This window comes from Callospermophilus lateralis, chromosome 7 (assembly GCF_048772815.1).
Source record: "Callospermophilus lateralis isolate mCalLat2 chromosome 7, mCalLat2.hap1, whole genome shotgun sequence".
NCBI classification, from domain to species: Eukaryota; Metazoa; Chordata; class Mammalia; order Rodentia; family Sciuridae; genus Callospermophilus; species Callospermophilus lateralis.
In genome coordinates, this window is record NC_135311.1 from 125,298,971 (window position 1) to 125,304,976 (window position 6,006).

Here is a 6,006-nt window from a genome sequence, read left to right on the forward strand (position 1 = left end):
GTACCAGGCCAGGCTGGACAATTTAGCGAGTTGCTGTGTCAAAAAAATAAGAAGGTTGGGGATGTAGCTCAGTGGTAAAGTGTTTGCCTATCTTGTGTGAGGCCCTGGGTTCAATCTCCAGTACCACAAAAAAAATAAAATAAATAAATAAATAAAAAATAAAAGTCATCCAGGCGGCTGTCTCATGTAGAAACTCAAATGGGGAAGAATCTACTTACAAGTCCTTTCAGGTTGTTGGCAGAATTTACTTTTTGTCACTGTATAACTGAGGGCCTGGGCTTTTTGCTGGCTGTCAGTAGGAGGCTTCTTCCCTCCAGTTCCACCTGCAGTTCCTGGAGAATACCAATTTATTTTGCTAGCTTCTTCAATATGGCCACTTACCTCATGAAGCCAACAAGTACAATCTCCAACTCCAGTTTGCTAAGATAGGGTTTAGTTTTATTTTGTTTTGCAGTACTGTGGATCACACCCAGGACCTCATGTACTAGGCAAGCTCTGTATCATTGAGCTACACCCCTAGCCTTGACAGACCTTATATAACTTATTATGACAGGAATAATATGCTATTGCCTTCCCTATTCTATGGTTAGAAGGAAGTCACAGGTTCCACTTACACTCAAGAGGAGAAGTTTACACAAAGAAGTGAATATCAGGAGGCAGAAATCATTGGGGGTCACCTTAGGGTCTGTCCGTCATACTGGAGTTACTCTAAAACCTAGGGGAAAAAATAAGAAAAGAGAGAGCTGGGGGGTCTGGGGCTGGGGCTCAGCGGTAGCGCACTTGCCTGGCTTGTGTAAGGCATTGGGTTTGATTCTCAGCATTGCATATAAATAAATAAAATAAAGGTCTATCAACAGCTAAAGAGAGAGAGAGAGAGAGAGAGAGAGAAAAGGAGAGAGAACGAGAGCTGGGGACCAAGAGAGACTAAGAAAGGAAGGCAGAATACACATGGGGACAGATAGGAAGCCAACAGTGACCTCAAGGATTACTAATTGGTACATATGCCAAAGGCTGCCCTGCCATGTCCTTGGTGCCAAAGGCTCTGGATTTGATGAGTCCCACCTTGAAGGGTAAGATTGTGTAAGTTTCCTCTCCTTCCACTCTTTGGCTGTTAAATAAAGTCACAAAACTAACTTGTTGCAGTACAGCAGTTTCCCATCGTCCCACCTCAACTGGGTCCTCTTACAATCCTAAAGCTTTTCTTATTCCTTGTCACTTTACAGAAGCCAAAGCTATCCTACTTGATTTTTAGTTTCCCTCCTATCTCAATATGTCTGTTTTTTATCCGTTCTTTCCTCTTAACTTAAGGATGTGGGTCTGGGGGTATAATTCAGTGGTAGACTCCTTGTCTAGAATGCACAAGGCACTGCACTGAGTTTAATCCCCAGAACAAAAAAAGAGAGAAAAAGGGAAAAGAAAAAAAAACTGCTGCCACTTTTTTTGTTATTTCTGAACTTTTTACAATATGGTATCTGTCTACATCACTCCTCAAAAATTTCTGCCTTGAATGTTACCAGTGACCCATTTGTTATAGTTAAAAACTACTACTTCTCATCAATACCCACAGTTCCCAGCCACTGTCACCAATAGGTGTGGCCATGTGACAGAATTCTGGAGGTGGTAGGTTCTACTCCCAGCCTGGCCCATAAAACTTCTGTGTGCTGATTCTTGCCTTCCTTCCCTTCTGCTAGTAGAATGGGAAAGATACCAAGAACCTAGAAGAGGGTGGAACCACAAGATGAAAAGAACATGGGTTCTGCATAATTGTGGAGAGCAGAGCTCTCCCTACATGACTATTGAACTCTGAGGTAAGCAAAAAATAGACTTTTGTTGTATAAGCCACTGAATTTGGGAAGCTGTTTGCTATAACAATTAGCTAACCCCCCTTTTTGTGGTACTAGGATTAAACCCAGGGGTGCTTTACCACAACTATACCACTAGCCCTTATTAGTTTTTTTTTTTTTTTTAATTTTGAGACAGAGTCTTACCAAGTTGCCCACATTGATGTCAAACTTGTGATTCTCTTGCCTCAGACTCCTGAGTTGCTGGGATTACCCTACCCAGCTAGCTGACCCTTATGAGTACAAAATTTAGTACCAGGAATGGAATGCTGGTATAATAAAAGCAAAAATAGATAGCACAGCATTAATGATCAGGCAGTGGGCTACATGGAAACAAATCTAACAGGCTGGATGGCTGGAGAGTTCTGTGATGCTATAGTAAAATATTTATTGAAAGGGAGAGCTGTGTAGTCTTTCCCTAGTGCTCCCAACTGGCAAAACCAAACACAGATCAGTTGGTAAAGGAGAAATGTGGTTTGCAGAGTCCCAGCTCCAGGCTTTCAAAGCCAAGTATAGACAGGCTGGTTTGGAGCAGACAGACAATAACTTAATATCAGGCGCAGTCCGCCTCTGTGGCTACTCAGTATCCATATGCACTTGTCTCTAGTTTTAAACTTCCATACAACAAGACAACTCTATTTTTCTACTTGACAAGCTGCAATTATATTTTGTACAAATATGTTCTCACCCACTCCCCAAAACAAAGAAATTCAAAATCCTAATAATCACTTTATCTATATCTGGGCTATGTAAATAATTCCTCAAAACCAGTCACATTTCTTCCTGAAAATTATGTTACCTAAAAACTAAGTTGTATCATAGAATTTGAAGAAAATTTGTATAAAATAAGAAGGAAAAGAAGAAAAAGTATATAGATACTTTATTTATATATGTAATTATAATTTATAATTATAATTATTATTATAGTATTTATAAGTTGTAATCATATATACCACATAACAAATGGAAGAAAATATGCATTGCTTTAACAGTTCTTATTTCTGAAATTGGTCACAAGGCCATGGTTGATATTTATAGCTTTATTTTTCTAATCTTCTTTTTATATTTCCTTTGCCTTCTGCTGGGATCTCAGCTGTTTTAGAGTTCTGTACCTAGCAGGGGGATCCAAATCTTCTTTTCTGAAGGATATGGATCTTCAATGGGAGTTCACCACTGTCCTTCAGGGCCACCCCTGAGTGGAGCTGTGATGTGTCCGCCACATATGGTGCAGAGCCATCTGTAAACCAGGCTGTAGTCATAAGGAACTCCCCAGGAGGAGGCAGTACAGTGGGAAGTGGGGTCAAAGGAAAATTACCTCTTCATTCCACTAACTCATGCCTCCCTCTTCCAGATGTGCCTGAGGCTTATTTCCTATATACCATTTTCAATTGAAGAGAGATGACTGCTGTGGATGCCCAACCTCACTCATGGCTTAGTAACAAGATATATCAACTAATTCCTGATTGGACACTCAGGTCTTATGGCTGCTTGATATCCTGTGATTAGGCCTTCAGCCTGTATCAGAGCCCAGAAGCATGAAGAGAATGGTAATTTGGAGAAAATGGTGTGGATTTACTTCAAGGTCCTAGAGGTCTGTGTTGTGATTCACCTATTGGTGACTCCATGTAACATCCCTATTTGACAAAGCCTGAATGTCATTGAATCTCCTGATTTGTAAGGTCCAAGTGAAGAGCGGCTTGTACTATAGCTGGGCTTTTAGCATGTTGGACCACCAGACACTACTCTGAAGTCATAGCCCTATGAATTATTATGGTGTTTGTCTTCCAACTCTTTATTTCTCATGTTTTACTAAAGTGTCTTTAAGTCATTGCTAATTCCAGTTTGTCATACCCAAGCAGCAAAATGTCCTCAATGGAGTGATATTATATACAAGACCAAGATGATCAAGATCTCTGTGAACTAGAGGCTGGGAGTGTAGCTCAGTGTTAGAGCACTTGTCTAGCATGTACAAAGATTGACTAGTCTGTGTTACTGGGTTTGACCCCCAGTGTGTTTTCTTTCTCTCTCTCTCTCTCTCTCTCTCTCTCCTACTTTATGACAGGGAACAGAAGACTTTATATAGTCTGGATACACTGTGAAGGTGTACTTCAGGCCCTGCTAGGTAAAAGCAAACTTCTTGTGTTTCTTACAAATTATACAGAGGAAAACATCAATTGCCAGGTCAATAACTGAATCCAGATGCCAGGAGAACTACTGCATCTGAAACAGCAGCCATAATTGGAGGCATTATCTGATTAAATTTATGATAATTCATAGTCATTCTCCATAATCCAGTTGCCTTGTCTACAGACCATAATGTAGGCAACCTAGAGATGTTCTATCACTGAGCTACAATTCCAATATTTTTTATTTTTTATTTTGAGACAGGATCTCACTAATTTGCTAAAGCTGACTTTTAAAATTGCACTCCTCTTGCTCAGCCTCTTGAGCAGCTGGGATAACACACATGCACCACTGTACCTGGCTATTTCATCTCTGATCTGACACTACTATCTGAAACTTCCCCAATGTATGAGTCAGCTTCTCAGTTTTGGAGACCAGAAGTCCAAGGTCAAGGTGCCAGCAGGTTTGGTTTCTGAAGAGGTATCTGTCTGGCTTGCACACTTCTCACTGTGTCTTCACATGGCCTTGTCTTCTATACACACACTCCAGATGTTTCTTCCTCTTCTTATAAAAGTATTAGGCCTATTGAATTAGGGTCCCATGCTTATTATCTCATTTAACCTTGACTATCTCCTTTAAGGCCTATTGAAGGTGCTTCATATGTTGGAGCTTCAACATATGAATTTTGGGTAGGGGGCACAATTCAACCCATAACACATTAGTATGCAGTTTACTTCTGGTTTGCTGTCCTCATAGAGAGGGGAATCCACTTGGCCCTTCCTATCATAATAGTCCTTACTCAACGGGTCAGTTAACCACATTAGTTGCTAAATTCAGTTATGCATTGCTTAATGTTGGGGACACATTCTGAGAAATTTATCTTTGAGTGATTTTGCCATTGTGTGAACATCATAGGGTACCTGCACTCATACAAACAAATTGATTAGCCTACTACACACCTAGGTTATTAACTTATCACTTCTAGGCCACAAACCTGTATAGCATGTTACTGTACTGAAGGCTGTAGGTGTTAAGTACTTGTGTGTCTAAACATAGAAAAATTCTGCATAAAAGATAAAAAGTGATACACTTATACAGGGTATTTATCATCAGTCTAGTATGGAAGCCTGGAAGTTGTGGGTGAGTCACTGACTGAGTGATTGCCTGGCGGTCTACACTAAATTTATTAAAAACATTTTCTTTATTTAATAGTAAATTAATCTTAGCTTTTTAAAACTTTACATACTTTTAATTTTTCTTTAACTTTTTTGACTCTTTAGCAATAACAGTTCATTTAAAACAAATACATAGCCAGTTGCGGTGGCACATACCTGTAATCCCAATGGTTTGGGAGGCAAAAGGATTACAAGTTCAAAGCCAGCCTCAGCAACTTAGTGAAGTCCTAAGCAATTTAGCAAGACCCTGTCTTTTTAAATAAAATAAAAGGAGTTGGGGATGTGGCTCAGAGAGCTTGCCTTGCACAGGTGAGGCTCTGGGTTCAATCCTCAGTACCACATAAAAATAAATAAAGGTTAAAAAAAAGCGGGGTGGTGGGGATGTGGCTCAGTAGTTAAGTGCCCCTCACTTCAATTCCCAGAACCAAACAGATATACATATGAGGCAGTGTTGAGAGCCATAGCCGAAGGGGCCCCAGCAAACTTTCAGACTGCCAGCTGATGATTGGCTCACAGCGGCCCCAGCAACATCTAGCTGATTGGCTCCTCTGCGGTGATGCTCATTGGGCTGTTTTCCTGCCCTTTCAGGCCACGGAGCTGCTCATTGGGGGACTTTTTTGACTCCGCCCACGCGACCCAGCCAATCGGCCTCAAGAGCAGGAGGATTGTGGGAGGTGAGAGGCTGGGGGGTGTGGGAGAGGCTTGTGGGAAGCCGGTGGTGGCAGTTGGGCTCTGAAGGTTTTCCTGAGGAGGTGCTTTGTTTGGCGTGTGTGGTTCTAAAAATAAAGTTCGTTTCTTTTGACAAGTGGCTCCTGAATTGTGCCCAGCCAGACTGCGGCATTTGGTGGCCCGCACGGGGAGCAACT